Source organism: Mastigoproctus giganteus, chromosome 10 (assembly GCF_048544385.1).
Source record: "Mastigoproctus giganteus isolate SK-2022 chromosome 10, ASM4854438v1, whole genome shotgun sequence".
Classification (NCBI taxonomy): domain Eukaryota; kingdom Metazoa; phylum Arthropoda; class Arachnida; order Uropygi; family Thelyphonidae; genus Mastigoproctus; species Mastigoproctus giganteus.
Window position 1 is genome coordinate 102,993,679 of NC_143584.1, and position 22,251 is coordinate 103,015,929.

Consider the following 22,251-nt stretch of genomic DNA (forward strand, 5'->3'; position numbering starts at 1 on the left):
AGCAAGATTATACACTAGCTGATCCGGAAGCTTCCTAGAGAGTTACCAATAGGTTCAGTCCGGTGTACTAACTAGCGGCCGGCCTGCGAACACCGTTTTAGAGCTGTACCCTCGAAATGTAAGGAATATTGGATCTCGCCACGACATTCATCATAACCTCAAAAATCATCAATCATACTGCATGATGGAAGAGATAGGGAAGGGTTGGCCGGAACTTAGCTCTAGAGACTAAACATGGGTTCCACCACTTCAAGCCTCCAATAAGCAAAGTGGTGGTATTTCACCGGTTGATGAGAGTCATCTACCACCTAGTACTGCCTGGTAACATAGAGGGGCGGCATTCCTCCATGTGGTGTGGGCGCCACACCTCGACCCCTGCTTACGTTGGTTCACACCTGGGTTGTCACCCACCATGTACTTGTGCATGAAGGTTATACCCAGGATTACTAACAGTCTCACCATCGTGAAGGTGCAAGCAGAGGATTTGGCTGTCATAGACCGTCCGGACTTCGCCAAAATTGGGTCCACTTTGACTTTAGTGTCACCCGAATATCAGTTCCATCAGCGTTTTAGACTTCCAGGTAGCAAGAACAGCTTGTCTGGCATATCTGAGAGAATGTCTGTGACAACCTCAAGGACTAAACTTACCCTTAATACCATTCTGCTCCAATTTGTACAGTAGTCTTCCATGCGCAACAGTGTCAAAAGCTTTCCTGAAATCCAAGTATATGATATCAAAATTATTTTTCGCATCCAGTTCCTTTGTGACCACATCATAATAACCAATCAAATTTGTCAGACAAGACTTTCCCTTAACAAACCCATGCTGTGTTTGAATTATTGCTGCAGTCTTGTCTAGATGATCCTGCAATGCATCTTTAACCAGTGACTCCATTATTTTACCCGGAACAGAAGTTAAACTAACTGGTCTGTAATTACTCGTGTCACCCTTCGATCCACCTTTGTGAATTGGGGACACATTTGCACATCTCCAGTCCGTGGGAACCTCCCCTGAGTCCAAGGATGCTCTCATAATTATGGCTAAGGGTTTGCTTAGTTGCTTTGCCGCCTCCTTTAAAATAACTGGATAGATCCCATCCACCCCAGGTGCCTTTCTTATGTTTAACTTCAACGATTTCTCCTCCACTTTGCTCTCAGTTATTACAAAATCATTAAGCACACTGCTACAATTTGATAACCTTCTTCCATTTTCAAACTGTAATAATTCCTCACGTGTGAATGTAGATGCAAAATACTCATTCAGTTTGTTTGCTATCTGAGCAGGATCATCAACAGTCGAACCATCAATGTCAAGTGGACCAATCATATTCATCCCCTTCCTTTTAGAGTTTATATAAGTAAAGAAATCCTTGCTGTTTTTCTTAGCATCCTTTGCCAAAGATTTCTCGTAATCCGCCTTCGCCTGCCGAACCTCCTTTGTGACCTGATTACAGACTAGCTTATATCTGCCACAGGCTTCTGCGTCACCTGATAATTTATATGCATCCCATGCATTTTTCTTCTCTGTCACGAGTCTCATTAGTTCATTTGATAACCATTTAGGCCTAAACCTTGAACGATATTTCTTAATCGGTATATAAAGTCTAGTAGCTTCCACGATTAATTCCTTGAATGCTTCCCACTTAGAATTTACTGTTGGTAACATCGTCAGTTGATCCCACTGTACAGAATTTAAAAACTGTCTGAGACCACTGTACTCCCCTTTACGGAAGCAAAAACCCTTTCCTTTACCCCTGACGGTAGTTACCTCTTTGAGTAAATCCCACTTCAGCACATTGTGATCACTGCCACCTAGTGGTTCCTTTATCTGCAAATTCTTAATACACGAATGATCACTGCTGATAACCAGATCAAGAGTGTTACTTTCTCTGGTTGCCTCTCGAACATGCTGCTGCAGAAAACAATCATCCAATAAATCCACAAAAGTCTGACTGGTGTGTGAGTGACCAACCCACAAGTTCCAGTCAATATCTGGGAAGTTAAAATCCCCCATTATAAGACATTCAGATTTACTGGCCCACTCTATTTCTCTGTACAATTGTTCATTGTTCATTGTAGCTGAAAACAACTACATTGTGATGAGCGATGCGCAGGCCACCACTACCGAGATTGCCGAGACAGCCTAGCATTGGTGTCAAGCAGGGCTCCCACTCACTAATTTTAAAAAAAACTTAGATTGCAGCTTAAATAAACCCAAAAAAAAACCTAGTTTTCATCATATAGTATAGCAACACAAATAAGATAAAACTTATCATGCATAAATATCTTTTATTTAATTGTAATCAGAATTTTCATCCCATTCAGTTCCCTCCACATTTATTTTTTGAAGTTCTTTCATTTTTTTCAAACGTTCTTCTTATCTGTTATGACAAGTTCCTTGTATGACTTATTTTATCAATTCTGATTTAAGTTTCCATATATAGCAATTTTGATTAGATCTATTTATCGCCTGTTTTGCCACTAGTCGATCTTTCACAGTTTATGGTTTAAGGGAGTTTGTGGCTTTTGTTTTTATATGTTTTACTTGGGAGAAGATTCTTTCTACGCTTGCCGAAGAGTGAGGTAAAATAGTTAGACTGGTCATAAAGTTAGATAAAATCTCATATTTAGAATTATTAAAGCCATCTTTTACATTACATAACAGATACCAAAACTCAGGGATGGTTTTGTAAGAGAGATCTAAATCTTGATTTAAACGAAATGATCTCCATTCATCATCTAGAAGATCTGATTTGTCTTCAGAAACAAGGCGAAGGAACTGCATTGCTAAATGGAAAATTGAGGTTGGCGATTTGGCACAATCATGTATCACTGCTGGGCCAAGAACATTGAGACTGGCGATAATTCCATTGTCATTTAGAGGAAATCTTTTTCTGATTTCCATACAATGTTCAACAAGAAATTTTAAACAATCATTTTTAAACCTGCTTTCACTGTCACCAAGTGGTGTTGAATTTAATAAGGCCATACAACGGCCTCCCAAATATATTTTCTTCAGAGGCTTATGATTTATTGCATTGCTTGGATCAATTTCAACCACCTTGCACGAAGTAATGACTTCTTTTATGAAAAAACTAAGAATATTTTTATACTCAATTAAAACCATTGAATGAAGTAAGTGCAATCTGAAATGCTCAGATTGAAATTCAATATTCAGGCAGTTTATTTTCTCCAGTACATATCCTAAAAACAACAACATATGCTTAGTTCCTTTGGTGATCATAGTGTTGTAAATATTCCCTCCACCATCGATTGAGACTGAAAATAAAGAACTAACGCATCCCACTGCTCAATAATAATTTTTATTACATTGCCACGGGATAACCAACATGTTTGTGCTAATTTGGGGATTTTATGCTTAGCAGTATTTACAACATCTTGAATCATTTTGAACTCGTTTAATCTTTTATTATTAGGAAAAATAATAAGAGATATCTTTTATAAATATTTCTAGATATGATGGGTAGTACCTTGACTGAATGACTAGCACATAATGCAAAAGAATGGCAAACACATGCCATTATAAATACTGATGGTACATCCTTTTTTAGCAATGACTGGAACCCACTCTTAGTACCCATCATAGTGGCACAATTATCACTTCCAAAGCCAACGAGATTACTTATTTGAATGTTTTTTTCTATGAAAAGATCTTTTACATCTTGATAAAGCCCTTCTGAAGTACCATTTTCGACACAAACAGTGTCAAGTAATACATCTACAACATCAAGTTTTTGAATATCAAAATATCTAACAACAACAGCTAGAACTTGCGATAAAGATAAATCTGTACTTTCATCTATTATCATTGAAAACTTGTTGTTTCTGCATATGTTAGAAATGTATATTTTTTCATGATAGGCTATGCTATCTTGTATAAGATAAGATACTTTAGTCGCCTTTATCTGAACTTGTTTTGCAATATTGCTATCGTGAAATGCTTTCTTACATGCTTCTATAAGGTGATCACATTGCGCAAATGGAATATTATGCTCAGAAATTAGTGCAACAATTGTTAACTCTGCCTTTGCTAATTCTTCATTCTCTGTAGGTTTACTTTTTATGAAGAACGTGTCTAACGTTGAACTTGTATTAGCAATATTTGCACTTTGTTTTATGTTTAACTGTATTTTTATGCGCTAGTAACATCGATTTATTGGCATTCCGTCTTCTTTCAACCAATCCTTTAATTCCGGATCTTCTAACCATTCATTCCTAAAATTTTGAGTATACCACCGTTTACTCATCTTTCTCTGTGGGGAATAAGTTTCAGACATTGTGGGCAATTTGTGCGTATGGCTAGTTAGCAGTTATCTTATTTAAAAATGTACTATAAAATAAAAAATAAAGCACTAATTCATTAACATAAAATAGAAATAGTCACTACAATTTAAATTTATTATATCACTGTATGTAGTACACGCATAAATGTAAAAATCACACCAAATAATGCAATAATACCACGGACGATCATGAAAGACTGTGCAGTAAAGACCGCCTTCTGCCTGCTCAATAGGCTGAGCATACATGTAAGTAACACGAACGAAAACCATAGTGTAGAACCCTGTGAAAACTTTGAAATCCTTTTACATTTATAGTATTTTGTACAATCACTTGAGATATTACAAATTATGATCAGTATTGTTAAAATATACAATTAAGAAAATTGTAAACTGTTATTAAATGTATTAAATTTTATTGTAATTACAAGAAATAAAAATAAATTTTGACTTAAAATTAAAAATTACCGAAAAAACCCAGATAATGAGATATTTTTGTGAAAAAACCTATCAACCCAGATAACAATCAAAAAAACCCAGATCTGGGTGGAAAAACCCAGGCGTGGGAGCCCTGGTGTCAAGTATTGTCGGTACACTGAAGGGGAAATTATATAATTTCAGCAAATATCCGTTAGCTTACCCTTGAAGTTGTCTGTATTGTATCCTTACCTAATGTCTCTATCTTATTTTCGGACATTTCTTTTTGTACTTTTTGTGGGAAATAATGAAAGAAATCAATTGATTACTTATACTCTGGCTGGCCTTTGCCATGGTTGCCTGAGCTTCCTGACAAAGGTCAAGTGAAAAAAAAATAAATAAAAAAATAAAATAAAAAATAATAATAATAAATAAATAAAAATAATAAATAAAAATAAATAAATAAATAAAATATTAAAAAAAAAAGAAAAGAAAAAGAAAAGTGGGGGGGGGAGAAAACAGAGCAGGAGTACGAGTTAGGAGGACGGACTGAAGTTAAGGAGCAGTCCGCTCTTTGTGAGGTGAAAATAGGGGTCTGGGAGTGGGAGTTAAAGTAGCAGGGGACAGGTGCCCCTGCATGATCACCAGAGGCCAATGGACTCTGTATCCCGCACTCAGAAGTTCTCCAGAGTGCCACCAATCCCGCACCAGAACGGTGCCGGCTGATCCTACCCTATAAGGGGTTTGCAGCAGTATCCCGCACTCGATGAGTGCCAGCAGTCCCGCACCAGAATGGTACCAGCAGTGTTCCTACCCTTAAAGGATTAGCAAGTTGTCAAGGCAGTGTCCTCTATCGGAGAAGGAGCTAACCCACGCCAGTCTGATTCAGGCCTTGGGCAGCATGATCCAATGTTGTTCTCATTTCAGCAATCTTGGCTAGCCTCAGTGCGAAGATTTCCTGCACATACACAGTTAGTGCCCTGTACGTGTTTTCATCGAGCAGCAGCGAGGACTCTTGGTTACGTGGATTCCTTTGAATTGCGGTAGCAAACTTCATTCTACTGTTGTCATAGGCAGGGTACTCATACATGAGATGCCCCCAGGACTCTTCTTCTCCACAGTGGCACCGCGGGTCTCTTTCAATCCCCATAGCTGTGAGTTTCTGACGGAAGGGGCCGTGTCCAGTGATAATAAATGTCATGTGCAGACCAGGTGAGAACCAGGGAGGGGGCTCTGGGTGGGTATGGTTTATAGTTGGGAGGAATCGCCTCGTGATGTCTCCTTTCTGCGTGGTTTCCCAGCTCTGTTGCCATATCGCTTGTAGGTGTTGGGTGATTCTCCTATTCTCTATCATTTGCAAGTCATTTGCAAGATCCAGCTGGAGATTTACTATTTCAGCTGGTGTTCCTTTCCTAAGGTGGTAATATAGGCCTCGCCTGACTACTTCTAGATAGAGTGGCTGACAACCTGCTAGAACTTGCAAGACATGGGTGCTAACAGTGCGGCACGCCCTACTAATTGATAGCAGCATGAACCTTTGAATTGTATCCAGCTTCTGTTTGTTTTTTGTTAGTGTAGCTTGTCTAAACCAGGTGGAGTACCATAGCAAACAATCGGGACATATACTGCTTTGTATATGAGGGTCAGAGCTTTGTGCTTCAGGCCCCAGTCGGCTCTGCTCACCCTCTTGATCATGGCGGCATACTTCCAGATTTTGGTGGCTAGATATTTCAGGTGGTTATGGAAAGTAAGACCCGAGTCAATGTAAATACCGAGTGACCCGAGTCAATGTAAATCGGATGGGGTTGAAGTTTAATTTCATCGTAGGTGGTCTTTTAATTTGTAGTCTGTCCTTGAGGAGAATGGATTTTGTTTTTTCTGCCGAGATGGTAAGGTTGTGCAAGGCTGCCCAGTTCTGTAGCTTCACAAGCGCCGCATTTGCAAAAATTTTCAAGGACGACCTAGTGTCCGCACGCACCAACAGGACAAGGTCGTCCGCAAAGGCCAAGGGCTCAGCCCCCCCCCCAAGGTCCAAGCCCAGGAACTCGTCCAAGACAATAGACCAGAGGAACGGGCCAAGCACAGGGCCCTGCGGACATCCCCGGTGGATGAATCTGGTAACTGTCTGATATTTGTTAGTAACTCGTACTTTTCTGTTGGTTAGATAAGACTTCAAACTGTTATATAGATTTTTAGAAACATTTGAGTGCCGAAGTCTCCGAAGAACCCTGGGCCACCACAGGCGGTCGAAAGCTCCACCAAAGTCTACCAATATAGCAAGAGAGTACTTGAAAGCTGAGTGCGTTGCTTGGGTGATTAGGTTGTTGATAGCGTCTTCAGTGCTGCAGCCTTTTTTAAAGCCATATTGTTTTTCTGAGGAGAGTTGGTGTTCCTCGTAGCAGGCAGAAAGTCGAAACAACAGTAGACGCTCCAGTAGTTTGGCCATCACGGAGAGTAAGGCAATCGGGCGATATGAGGCTGGGTTCTATGGTGACTTGTCCGAGTTTTTCAGAATTTGTTTTAAGGTTGCAGTCTTCCATGAAGCTGGGGAGGTACCCTCTGCCAGGTACTTATTCTGTAGGCTTATAAGTATAGCTGGGCAGGCCTCAGCGAATTTTTTGAGAACTTCTATTTCCAGCAGGTCTGCACCTGGTGTTTTTCCATCTTTCATCTTGTTAATTGCCAGGTCCATCTCAAAGCCGGTGAACGGGGGCTCCACCGTTGCTGTGTGATATTTTAAATTCTGGTTGATAATTTCTTGTTGCTGTTGCATCAAGGGTGCCTCTTCAACAGGGTAAATGGTATCAAGAATGTTATTTATAGTGTCCTCCCAGGTATAGGTGGAAGTACCGTCTATTTTCAGTGTTGTATCAAGCACCTCACCACGTGGTAATTTATTAGTTACAATTTTGAAAACGATGCCCCAGGGGTTCTCATTTCCGGAGATAGATACCAGAGTTTGCCACGATTGCTTTTTGTTTTTGCGAATTTCTTTAGTATATTCATTTCTGATTGTGCGGTAAGCTTCCCTGGCTGCCATAATCTCTTGGGAGGACATCGTCGCCCTTGCCCGCTGGAACATTTTCCTAGCATGGTGGACCCTCCTTCTTAGATCGTCTAGCTGGTGGTTCCACCAAGGGACAGCATACCTGTAGGGCCTTCTGCGTGGGATGGAAAGGTCGCAGACGCTTCTGATAGTAGCGGTAATGCTTTTTACACAGTCATCCGGAGTTAGTGTGTCAAAGAGTGGAATATCTTCAGGGAGTCTCGTAGACAGTTCAGTTCGAAAGCGCTCCCAGTCAGCCTTCTTGACGTTATAACGTATCACATCTCTGGGGATTTGACGGGTACGTTCCAGAGAGCGAACCAGGGAGAATGAAATCGCTCTGTGGTCCGACGTAATCCAAGACTCTTGAACAGTCCATCTGGAGAGCTTGACAGCAATATCTGGAGTCGCCGCTGTAACGTCAATGTTGCTTTCCCAGAGGGGGCCGCTGTAGGTGTGGAGATGACCAGGGCGGTTTATAACTTGAAGTCCTGTTGTGAGGAAGATATCTTCAAGTCGTGCACCATTCCTATGAGCAGACCTGTCAGGTGTGTGACTGTGCCAAAGCACAGATCGGCAGTTTGCGTCCATGGCTAACAGCAACCGCCCCCCTGAAAGAAGTTGGAGAGCTGTCTGGATAGTTGAGATTGCTGGGGCAATATCTTCTCCAGGATGGGTATATAAGAACAACAAGAAGAGCGGGCCAAGCGGAGTTATAATTTGTGCGCAGACACCGTTTGCAGTACAGAGTGGCGTTATCTTTGTGGTAGTGATATCTGGATTTTCCACTATTATTGCAGCCCAAGGGTTCTCTGTTGTGCAATAACCTGTTTTGTATGTTGCAGGATACCCTGTAACCACTCCCAGCCGGACATAGGGTTCTTTAAGTAAGACCACATCTATTTGATTTTCCTCTATTTTTACTTTTGGCTGGTCGGCTACCCCCCCTAGCTCTCTGTGCATTTTGCTGGACAATTCTTATTTCTTTGTAGTTATTGGTTAAAGGGGCTCTATCCATGGTTGATTCTCATTTGGTACAGACTTTTAGCTTTTAGGTATACTGGACAGTTTCCATCCCTGATTGAGTGCTGGTGGGGCGCCTTGGTCACCTTACAGTTGGCACAGTTTCGTGGTTGATCTTTTGCTGGGCAGTCCCTGTATCCATGCCATTTTTGGCCACAGTGGCCACACGTCGACTTTCGCTGGTTGCATGTGTGCGAAGTGTGGCCAAAGCGAAGACATTTATAGCATTTGGGGACAGGAATATGTTCTTTAAATCTGTGGCTTCCCCAACCAATGCGGCTCTGCATTCCTAGGATTTGCCACGCTCTAGTAGAGAGATGGATTACGCAGTTTTCGTTAGAGTGAGTTTTTGATTTAGTCTTGTATTTTGGAGTGACGTCATCTTCTTCTTCTTCTTCTGCGTTTTCATGTAAGTGCAGGCTGAGGTTTTTACTGTAAATATCTGCTGCAAGTTCTTCAGGAGTGACGTCCTGATCTACGTCAAACACTACGATTGAAGGCCTTTTTTCTTGGGAACTTCTACCTTTAGTCCAAACTTGGTCATATTGGCATTGTTAAGGATAGTTTGTGCCTCTTCCCTGGTGTCTGTTTCTATCACCACACCTGAGTGCCTAGTCTTCCGGATACTCCTAATCTTGACAGTCTTCATTTGCTCCTTTAGATTAGCTGTCAGGGTCTCTTTGACGGCTTCACTAGTGTCAAGCTGCGCATCCTCTACCGGTTTAATCAAAACGATGTGCGATTCTGGCTTTCGTTTTGTCCTCTTGGTCTGGGAAATGTCAGGTTTGTTAGGCGCAACAGGCGCGCCATTTCTCAAAGCCTCTGCAAAGGTTGGGGGGCGTTGTTGCCTTTTATTTCCCCTTTCCTGCGAAAGAACTTCCAGTTTGGATTGTAGTCGTTCATGTTTAATATGGAGATTTAGGATTACCGTCTCCATTTTGTGGAAGATGGTGAGAATGTCAGTGCGGACAGCAGCAGTGACTCTGTCGGATTTCTTGCCCAAATATTCATCAAGTGTCCCTCTAATAGCAATTACTTGGTCCACAGGGGTTCCTGATAGGTGGGGGACTCTGAGTAACGGGAGAGGCTCGGGTATTATTATCCTCGTGGTCGGAATCACTTGTCGATTCGTTTTCTCCGTCGTCTGGATTTTCCTTTGCTGGTTGCGAGTCTGTCGCAGATTTTCTTCTATACCTCTTCTTTAGTTTTAATTTTGAAGATTTGGTTGTCTCTTCATTTGTAACCGGCGGTTCATTTCTTGAGCGGATAGGATAGTCAGACCGCTGTCGGTCAATAACCTCGATATCTGCGCCACTCATAGTCAAGTGTGGGAATTTTTGGGGTGGGGCAGTCAATTGACACTTCTGCAGTCTAAGTACAAGTTGGTAGAGTTTGAGGGAGAACAATAGCGTTTAAGTCGGACAAGCGCGCTGCAATGAAATGGGATAAAAACCATTAAAAACCCATAAAAACCCAATTCATTTCAATGAAATGGGTCGCGGGTGGGAAACTATTTCCAAAGGCAGTATAGTGCGACCAAGGCTTAGGCCGCAAGCAGTAAAAGCAGCATGACCTTTGCAATTAGCTTTATATATGTTAACCCGTCGTTTCACAGCAGTGACCTTCAGCCGGTCAGATAATGGCACCATTTCGCTTTGGCTTTAGCAAGATCGTTCATATACAAAATTTAAAGTTACTTATCTGCTATAAGTCCGGTACCTCCATAACCCGTATGGTTGAAAAGCTTTTGGCGTCCACTATATGATATCCATCAGATCAAGTAACAAACTAGATTTAATCACTAAATTTAAATCACTTTAGGGAGCACAATTTATTATCAACTCGTATTACCGGCTACCTAGCGGCGATCTTTCTGGGATTGCAGGCATCCATCAGTCTTTCACTACCACTGATGGGTGCAGCATAGAACGTTTTAGACCCAGGAGGATCGGCTTTGCGTGCCAGGAAGGGACGCCAGGTAGCGAATGCCCTTGTGGTGTCTGCTCCCAGGTGGCTAAGTGGCCTGCCAAAAACACGAATATCACACTACACTTACGCTGCAGTCTTAGATGTGGAAGTTCAACTCGAATACACAGGATACAAGGTGGAAATGTGCATTAGCATGGGTTCTGCCAAAGACAAGTTCACGTATGATACGATGCGATACATAACACCCCCCCCCCACACAATCCGCACACATAAGGCGGTATACAGAACCGTTGGAAAGGAGGAATAGGTGTTTTCACCTTAAAGATAATAGTCTGTAATTTCCGCCCCAGAATTTGCATACATCGGAGACGCAAAACCCTAACAAGGAATTCGATACGCACGGATAGTAGGGGACGTAGGCGGTAGAAGTAAATTTATTGACGCAAGGAGGGTTAGGTTGCGTAACAAATGAGCTTGAAGCTCACATCTGTCTAGAACCTGAGGTAGATAACTGCAATTTGAAAGTTCTGCCCTAATTTTGGAAATCTCCAATTGCCTGTCACCAGTCAAATTACAGTCATCCAAGCGCGGAAGAATAAAGTGCTACGCAAATGACCAAGGGCTTGCGCAGAGCGATAATTAGTAAATTGGCGTGTGCACATTGGCTTCCTAAAAACGAAAGTTACTAAATGCTAATGTACACGTTAGACTAAAAAAACAGATCCAGAAAAAAAAGAGTATTATCAACCTCTGGTTCAATCGTAAACTGAATGATAGGACACAGGGAACTGAGATATTGCAGCAGTCGAGATTCCGATCGTAGAGCTACAATGGCAAACATAATGACACCAGAGAGTGATAGGAACAGGTAAGTTCAAGAAAATCTGACTCTTAAGTTGCTCCATAGCGATATTAGTCTCGATAGAGGACTAATAAGGGAACCCGTATCTGTGCCCTGGATTTGACAAAATAGGATGTCATTGAACATGATCAACTTCCCCCCCACCGTGAAACACTAATTGAGAGCGGTACAAATATCATCTTTGGACGTATTTCGCACTAGAGGGGGAGATGTTGTCTCAAAATGTGGTATCCCTGCTCAAAAGATATCTCGCAAAAGAAATAAAAGAAATAAAAAAAGAAATAAAAGTTCACTTCTGTTCCTGTTGTACAGGAACAGAAGTGAACAGAGAAACCACATTAAAGGAGACCATAACCTCTCTCTCAGAAATAGCAAAATCTTTAATAATACGCAGAAGATACTACTGGAAACAGTGTAAACAGTTTTCCCAACGAGGGGTGCTAATAACTTGGCAACATATTTAGAAAGTTCATACGTAGGTTATGACAACAAGAAAAAATGGGCCATAAAGGAATATCAGGTTCATGGATCTTCGGAAGTCCATAAAACTTTCGGAGTCAACAACTTGTCGCATGAAGCTTAAAGCGGGCGTTCTTGGTAATCTTATTTGCTTAAACCCAAGAATAAACAAGTTTATTAATTTTGGATTCAACTGCTCCAACACTTTCACAGAGGACATAGTGATTTTTGACAAGCGCCATCGGTGCTTTCGGACTACTCTGCGTTTTGATCTCTTGGGAATTAAGACAGTACTGTCAAGGCCAGTTAGGATATGTTAGTGTATGTTCATGTTTGCTTAGTGTGGGTTATGTTGTTCATCTGGCCGCTTAGCCTAGAGTCCGTGGAGCACCACAGATGGCTAGTTACCATCACTGGCACTGGGAGCTGGACCAGGTAAGTAAGAAAAAAAACTCTGGCTGGACAACCCCGGGGTTAGCCTGATCTTCCAGGGAGGGAAGGCCCAAAAAAAAAAAAAAAAAAAAAAAAAATTCCAAATAGGAGAATGGATGAGAGACTGAGGAGAAGAAAGAAGGTAAGCAGAAGAAAGAGGGTGAGGAAGGGTGGGCTCTCCCCCCCCCAAAGGAGAGGGAGCCCACATCTCAGGAAAAGGAGAAAAGATTGACGTCAAGTTACATACAAAGTCAGGTTGCCGAATGGCATGACCATGCATTTGACAAGTCAAATGCCAGTCCCACTCCTGGTGGATTATTGATGTGAGTTCCTACTCAAGTAGGAAAATCCCGATATTGTCCTACACCTCGAAGAGGAGAGGTGCCAGCAAGTGAGTGGATCCCACACTGGGCAAGGACCCGGCGTTAGCAATTAAATCTCTTCGGCCAAGGGTAACTTGTAGGCGATGAGCAGTGTTCCACGCTGGGCAGGGGATTTCGATCATCTTCTCAAGTTAGGGGAGGAGAATAGGTACAGAGATTCATGAAGCTTAAGGACTGATTGGAGTTCTTGTGTCTATTGTAGATAAGTCCTTTTGGGTTGGTGGGTTTGTAAGAGAATTTCCTTTGTGAACGTCGAGAGATTCCTGTTATGTCCGGATAAAGATCAATATCATGTTGGTGTTTTCTTTGATTCCATTCAGGAGATGTTCTGTGAATTGAGTTTTGGGTCCATTACAAGATGGGGTGCGCTGAACAGTTTGCTGTAGTTGGATTTGACGCATTTCAAATACAGTCTGGGCAAAATTAGTAAAGGCTTTGTAGTTGGTTTCGTCAATTATGTAGAGACGTTCCTGCCCATGGGGTATATTTCCAGTTCTGGTAATTAGGATTCTTCTGGGTAAATCATAAAGAGGGCAATTATACATGAGGTGAATCCAGTCTTCGTTGTCACCGAAAGGGCAAAAAGGAGAATTTGTGAGACCCAGGGCATGCAGCTTGGCCCGAAACGATCCATGACCACTGAGGAAGAACGAGACGTGAAAGCCTGGTGGGTACCACGGTGGTTGTTTTGGTGCAGTAATCATAACTTGTGGAAGAAATCTTTTAGTTGTTTCACCTTTGGCTGTTTGCTCTCAAGATCGTTGAAAATGCTGGAAGAGCTTAGAGGAAATCTGTTTCATTTCGTTTTTTGGATCATTAGCTAGATCAAGTGCTATAGTTGCTATAGTTGGATTTGATGCATTTCAGATACAGTCTGGGCAAAAGTAGTGAAGGCTTTGTAGTTGGTTTCATCAATTATGTAGAGATGTTCCTGCCCATCGGGTATATTTACAGTTCTGGTAATTTGGAGACTTCTGGGTGAATCATAAAGAGGGCAATAATACAAGAGATGTGAATCCAGTCTTCCTCTCTTTATGCGGAATGCAAGGCCGCGACGAATAACCTCCAGATCTAGAGGAAGAGTACCTGCTAAGACCTGCAGGGCAGGATTACTGACTGTGCGGCAACCTCTGGTCAGTGAGTAGTATATTGCGTTGAACTGTACGTAGCTTTGCTTTATTACATGCAATGATGGAATGAGGAAACCATATGCCTGCACCATAGCACACAGCTGGTAAGAAGATGGTTTTGTAAAGTAGCATGAGACTCCTCTTCTTCAAACCCCAGTTTGTCCTGCTAATTCTTACGATCATGGCGGTATAACGACGTATTTTGTTGGAGAGGTAATTAAGATGAGGTAAGAATGTTAACCAGGAGTCAAAGATCACTCCTAGATATTTCAGTTCCGTTTTGAGTTGCAATGTCTACTCAGACATTTTAATTTGGGGCGGTCTTCTTATGTTCAAGGATCCTTTGAGGAAGATAGTCTTCGTTTTTTCTCCAGAGATGACTAACTTGTGGTTGTTTGCCCAATTTTGGAGGATCGTTAAGGCAGGGGAGGAAATTTGCTCAAGCTGAGTTCTAGAATCAGCTTTGATAAGGAAGATGAGGTCATCTGCATAGGCAATGCAGTCCACAGGGCCTAGATCCATAAGAAGAAATTCATCTAGTATTAAGTTCCAAAAGTAGGTGCCAAGAACTGAGCCCTGTGGACAACCTCTAACAACCGGTCGGGAAGTTTTCTGAAAATTTGTTTGAACAGTTACTGAGCGATTGAAGAGGTAGAGGTTGAGGCGAGTATTAAGTTGACTTAACCTCCTGACAATGCTGGGCCACCAGATGGAATTGAAGGCACCAGTAAAGCCAATGGAGATAGCCAATAGATATTTTTCTGTGGTTGAGTTTGCTGTGTTGAGGAGATTCTTCATAGAATTTTCAGTGGAGCTGCCTGGTTTAAAGCCATAGAGCTTTGGAGAGTCTAAGTTGGCTGTCTGGTAGTAGGTAGATAATCTGGATTGGAGCAGCCGTTCCATTACCTTGCCCAAGACTGGGAGAAGAGCAATGACGCAGTAAGGTTTGGGGAGAGTAGGATCTTTGTCTGGGCATTTTAGGATGAGTTGAAGCACCGCCTGTTTCCAAGAATCAGGGAAAATCCCTTCGACAAGGCATTGTTGAACAGTGATAAGGTGTTTCATAAGATGTATAGCTGCTTTCTTGATGACCTCAGGGTCAATATTATCGTGACCAGGACATTTATTTATTCTTGTTCTGTCAAGGGCCTTGTTCATTACCTCAGAGGTGAAAGGAGGTTCTATTTCATTGTTGGAGAAGGCCCGATTGTCTTGTTCAATTTGCTTTTGTTCATCATTGATGGGACTCTCATCAGTCTGAAGTATGTCATTCAGAATATTATCAATGGATGTGTGTGTGTGTGTGTGTGTGTGTGTGTGTGTGTGTGTGTGTGTGTGTGTGTGTGTGTGTGTGTGTGTGTGTGTGTGTGTGTGTGTGTGTGTGTGTGTGTGTTGGACTGCCGTCGGGAGTCAGGTTTGTGTTTAACATCTCTTCCCTGGGTAGCTTATTCATAGCGATACGATAAACGACCCTCCCCCCCAAGGATCTGCATTACCAGTAGTTGTCACAAGGTTATGCCAAGACACTTTCTTTTTCTGCTGAATGAGGTTTGTGTAGTTGTTTCGATATCTTCTATATACGTCCCTTAGAGCCTGGAACTCGGCGGGGGGGGCCAAGAGTGCCTGGCTCACTTGGAGGCTTTTTTGGCAGTGTGGACTTGGCACCTTAGTTTTTCTAGTTCTCTGCACCACCATGGGACTGCCTTTAAGTGTTTCCGTTTTTTCGTAGTTGAACGGGAGAGGTGCTCCTGTGGATCAAGATGGTTTAGTTGGGATGTATCTATATATAGCTTTGATTTTATGTTATCATTGAAGGAATTCCAATCAGCTGTTTTGGTGAGATATCTGATGATATCGTGGTATATGGGAGGAGTACTATCAAGATGTCTAGATAGATGGAAGGAGATGGCCCTGTGGTCTGAGGTGGTCCAGGTCTCATGAACCATTCATGATGAGAACTTTTTTGCTATGGACCATGTGGCAAGGGTAACGTCAATGATGCTTTCCCACAAGGTGCTGAAGGTGGAAAGGTGATGTGGTTCGTTAAGGACCTCAAATGGAGAAGACGACAAGAAATCTTCTAAGCGCTGTCCATTCTGGGACAATGCATGGCCGTACATCCGGCTATGCCACAAGCAAGATATACAATTGGCATCCATTGTTACGAGGATTTTGCTGGAAGGTAGGAGAGTTATGACTGACTGGAGATGTTCAATATATGGTGCGATATCAGTTCGCGGTCGACAGTACAAGGACACTATGTGCAGAGAGCCTTGTTGGCAGATAATGTGTTCACAAACACCAAAGGGGGTACATAAGGAGTCGATCTTTGTGACTGTATTTCTTTTCCTAATAGTGATGGCTGCCCATGGGGGTATCTGTGGTTGTCTCAATGATCCTATATGCACGGGGGTTGTCTTGAACCCGTCCCTTGTGGGTGTAGGGCTCTTCAGCAGAGAGAATATCAATTTCTTCTTCATCCATTTTCATTCTAATTTGTTCGACCACATTTCTGGCTCTTTGGGCATCCAGTTGGAGAATCTTAGGCACATTTGTGGGTTTATGGTGTGCAGCCATAGACGTTTTTGTTCTGGATAGTTCTCTATACCCTTAAATAGATTCGACATTTGACATCCCGGACGGAGTGATTTGGATCCATTTTTACTGCTTTGCAATTGCAAGTACACAGAGTGGTTGTAATGTCTGGTGTTACTGTTGGTTGAGGAACTCTGACTAGAACTACATGTGTTCAGGATTGCGAATTTCTGGAGTTCCTCCTTGTAGGTGTTCTCTGGGAGACCTATTGCTGCTAGGCTGCTATGTAGGGTCTTTGGCTCCACACTGGTGGTGGTGGTCGACATGATGATCGGGATTGTCATTACTTCTCGCATATGCCACATTCCCTTGACCTCATGTCTCAGGTTCATGTACTTCCTAATTCTTTCCTCATGGGTTTTCCGGACATTACCAGTGTTGAGCACCGCTATGCCAATCAGGTAGGTAGCCTTTTCCATCTTATCCACAAGGGTTATGTCTGGTTTGCTGTGCGGGATGGTCTTATCCGTTATGGCGCAGTCCCAGTACAGCTTGTGCGTTGGGGGTCTCTAGTACTGCCTGGGCTCATACTTGTAGTATGGTACACTTTATTTGGTCAACTGGTATTTCCTCGCTAGTTTCTGGTGTGTTATTCTGGCTACACGGTCGTGTTCGAGTGTACTCAGTGATCATCTGGGTGATCATCTTGCACCCAGTGGTGATGTGATGGGTCTTTTCTGAGGCTGGGTGGCATTGTCGACCTGTGTCAACTGCCATTCCGAGCTCCTTATCGATGTAATTTCTATAGATTCTGGTGTTGCTTACCTGGCCTTGGATGGCCAGCATGAATCCTTCAGTCTCGGGAAAGAGCGTCCCGCTTGTGAGCCGTGCATTGGAAGCAATGTTATCGATGTGATCTTGATGGAGGTCATTGTAGTGTCTCCTTTGTCCATTTTTTTACTTCGTTTCTTGTACCGTCTGGGCAGGAGAGGGGTTCCTCCCTTACGTTGCGTGGGGGTATACCACTTATCTATCTTCCTTATGGCCTGCTGGAGCGTGCTGTGTTGTTCTCGAAATATTCCTTTAGTTTAACTAACGCTGTTTTCTGTTGCTCTATCAGGTCTATCAGTCCCCTTCCTCCCTCTTTCCGAGCTATTGTTAGTCTCCTCACTGCTGACTTCGGGTGCTGTTGGCGGCTCTTGGTCATCATTAGTCCAATCTATTACCCCAAAGGAGTATGTAACTACTGGATATGCATAGGTGTTTTATGGCTTTAACTGTGTTCCCTCCGTTCAATTTTGGTTTCAGCATGCTTCTGAGTTATTATTATTATTTCTCCGTGATTGGGGGTTCCACCTCGTGAGGGGTATTGCTACCAAGTACACAGGGTGGTTGTTATTCTGTCTGGTGTTACTGTTGGTCGAGGAACTGACTGTTCTACAGGTGTTCATAATGCGAATTTCTGTAGTTCCTTGTAGGTGTTGGATCGGAGACATATTGCTGCTACGCTGTTATGTAGGGTCTTTGGCACCATACCTGTGATAGACACGATGATCGGGATGGTCGTTACTTTTTGCATATGCCACATCTCTTCGATCTTCTGTCTTTGGTTCGTGTATATCCTGATTTTTTTCTCCATGGGTTTTCTGCAGGTTGCTCGTGTTCGGTACGCTATGTCAATCAGATAGGTAGCCTTTTATTTTTGTCCACAAGGGTTATGTCCTGTCTGTTGTGCGAGATTGTCCTATCCGTTATTATGGCGCGGTCCCAGTACAGCTTGGGGTCTCTAGTACTTCCTGGGGTTTGTACTTGTGGTACGATACGCTTTCTTCGATCAACTGGTATTTCCTTGCTAGCTTCTGATGTATTATCCTGGCTATCTGGTCGTATCTATGGGTGTTCTCAATCTGGGCGATCGCCTTGCATCCCGCGGTGATCTGTTGGATCGTTTCTGAGGCCAGGTAGCATCGTCGACATGTCATCGAACTCTCCGGGCTCCTTGGTTATGTATTTTCTGCAGTTCTTGGTGTTGATTACCTGGTCTTGGATGGGGAGCATGAATCCTTCAGTCTCGTGGAAGTGCGTCTCGCTCGTGAGCAATGCATTGGAAGCAATTTTATCTATGTGATCTTGATGGAGATCATTGTAGTGTCTGCCATGGTTCTTATCTCTCCATCTTTTACTTAGGTTGAGTGGGATATGCTGCTTGTCTATCTTCCTTATGGCCTGCTGGAGTGCTGCTGCGTGTTTCTGGAAGTAATCCTTCCGGTTAACTATCGCTGTCTTCTGTTGCTCAATGAGGTCTATCAGGCTCCTTCTTTCCGGGATTTGTCAGTAACTGCACGGCAGATTTCGGGTGGGGTTGGCGTCTCTTGATAATTATTGTCCTTGTCTTTCTCATGATATTCTCTAACTCGGTGTTAGTCCAATCTATGACCCCGCAGGAGTACGTTAGCATCAGGACTGCATAGGTGTATGCTTCAACTGCGTTCCCTCCGTTCAGCAGGATATTTAGAGGTCTTTCGGGTAAAGCCTTGGTGTGTCTAGAGGATAGTAGTAGTTGTGTACCGGGGAGTATGACAGAAAGGATTTTGGATCAGAGAAAATTAGATGAGTAAGAGCAGGGTAGAATAGAATAAAAATATTTTGGGTGATGTTCGACTAGCCATAGTCAAGGATATGGGATGGGTTATGAAATCAGAAGGTCTGTTAGCACCTGAGTCGGGTTTGATAGTCCTAAATGGAGGGGAAGAAGTATAAGGAAGCCCCAGAATAGAAAATCGTCCTTTGATAACGGAACTGGCCCAACCTGGCGATGGGAAAAAGTACTGTAAGTACACTTTAAAAGTTTAGTCCTGAGAACTAAACCTTAATTTAAGAACTAAAGAAAAAGGCAGTCTGTGTGGGTGAACTGATAGCAAGGTTTTTCTCCCCAGTAACTGGGGTTTTTTCGTCCAGCAAAACAGGCAAATCAACCATAGAACATACGCAATTTACAGACACAAATACGGGTTAATGTATTTAATTACGGGTAACCCTAAAATAATAATTTGATTTTTTTTTTTGTGTGGGTGAACTGAATAGAGGGCGATTCAAGCCTACCCCGACATTGTGTTTGTGTGCACCTGCTTTTGTTGAATATATCTATGGATCTAGGCCACTCCCCTACTGAAGAAATGTCACCTTGCTTTTACGAAGTATTGGTGAGTTTAGTGATATAAGTTTGGTAAAGATTGGTAAAGGGGCTGTTATGCAGATAGAAATTTACAGACTTGTAAATTTTTTTTTTAATGAGATCTCTCCATAGACTTTCAATGGTAATTCTGAAAGCACATGGTATACCTAAGACTAACATGGCTGACTACCTGCAGTGTAACATAGAGTCACATAGGAAAAGCATTAGCAGCCCTTGTACTTAATAGAAGAATCCAATAGGAAGTCCTTATTGATGTTTTTGGAGGGAAAACTTTCTTGGTAGTGGCCATCTTGTCTGTAGCGCCATCTACATAGAATAATTAAAAATAATATAATTGAAATAGAAAATATAAGATCCTCAAAATGCTATAGTGTATGAGTGGACAGTATTCTCATACCACTACATAGAAATATTAATTAAATATGGGCTATTTTTTTAAAACTCATTACAGTACTTTGCAATTTCAAAAAATTCATGCAATTTTCCATCCAGCTGATTAGAGAGACCATAGTTTTCCAGTATATAAAAACTTTATACAGTATATTGTTATTTTTTGAAAGGTTATTGATAAGTAATTTGAATACAAGGATCCAGACCAGAAGAATAACTTGAAAGAAGATAAATTCAAATTGGAGTGATACAAAATATTTTAATTTCATTCATGAACGCAACACTATGGATTCTAGTGTATCACCTGTGCTTGATTCTTATGGGGACTTGTCTTCGTCGGTTGCAGATCAGCCGACTAAAGGAGCTGGGAAAAAACATCCCATAATATTAAAAATAATAAGAAGTGATCAGCATAATTCGGCAGATGATAAATCTATTTCATCTGCTTCTGATCCCAGTAGTTCTGACCTGGATAAAAATCCAAATCAAAACAAAGATCAAAGCAAAGACACAGTTGCCAACGCTTTGGCTAATGTACAAGAAGTCGTGCGAAATACATCATTCACTGAAGGCTTGGACCTAGGGGCGTCTTTAGATACCTCGGTGGTACTTTCAACAATGACCAAGATTAAACACGCACTCGGAGAATTTTTATCTGCAGATAGCAGCAAAGTCACTGAGGCAGCCTCAAACTGTACATCTGTCTGACAAATTTGATAGGATATTATGATGTGGTTACAAAGGAACTCGATGCAAAAAATAATTTGATATATATTTGGATTTCAAGAAAGCTTTTGACACTGTTGCTATTGAAAGACTATTGTACAAATTGGAGCAGAATGGTATTAAGGGTAAGTTGCTACAATGGATAAAAGGATGGCTAAGTGGGAGAAGACAGAGGGTGGACTAATGTGGACGGTGTTCAGTCCACTGTTGTTTTGCATATTTATCAATGATATTGAAGGTATATCAGGCTTAATGTCGAAGTTTGAAGATGATACAAAGGTTGGCATGGTTGTTAATGGCAGTAATGGCAGTGTGCTACTGCAACAGGATCTAGATAATTTGGGCAGATGGGCTAAGAAGTGGCAACTGAAGTTTAACCTTGACAAATGCAAAGTACTGCATGTGGGTAGAAGTAAACCCCCAGAGAAACGTACTAACTGTGTGGTACTATACTTAAGGTGGTAGAAAATGAAAAAGACCTGGGAGTAATTGTGCAGTCAGATATGAAGTTTTCTGAGCAATGCAGACAGGCTGCCAGGGCAGGTCATGGGGTTTTGTCAATGATATATAGGAATTTTGCTAGCTGGGAGAAGGAGGTGATTGTCCCTCTATATAAGGCAATGGTCAGGCCACGCCTTGAGTACTGCGTACAGGTCTGGAGGATTCATTTTAGGAAGGATGTAGATTTGCTTGAGCGTGTACAGAGAAGGGCAACAAGATTGGTGAGGGGAATGAAGGGATCCTCTTACCAAGAGAGACTTCAGTTCTGCAAATTGGAGTGGCTGGGGACTAGGCACCTGCGCGGTGATCTGATTGAGGTGTATAAGGCCTTGAATGGGTTGAGCACGCTGAATTCTGATGGGATCCTTCCACTTGTTCAGATTACGAACCTAAGGGGGCATAAATTCAAATTAAGAAAGGACAGATGTAGAATAGATGTGCGGAAATTTGCCTTTAGCCAGTGGGTGGTTAATTGCTGGAACAAACTTCCATCTGTCGTTGTGGAAGTTGATAGGTTGAATAAATTTAAGGAGGAACTGGACAGGCATTTGGAGTGAATGGTGTGATTTTTTTTTTTTTTTTTTTTTTTTGGCTGATGCTGTATAAGCTCATACACTTGCTTTCTTGCATCACATGCCACTACTACTACTACTACATCGTTTGTGGTCAGACCTGGAGTCACTTACGAATGCATTATTGATCGACAATGAACGATTGAAAGTAAAAACATCAGAATTGCAAATATGCACTGAGATTTTTCACCATCTAATCATCTAAATAAACCCAAACAGCGAACCTTTGCTGAAGCAGTTAGAGGATCAACTGCTGCTGCAGCAGGCATTCAACGTACTGAAAATATTGTACATAAACCTAGAAGAGAAGATGAACAATTACAACATAATTTTTCTCAACTTCCTTTGG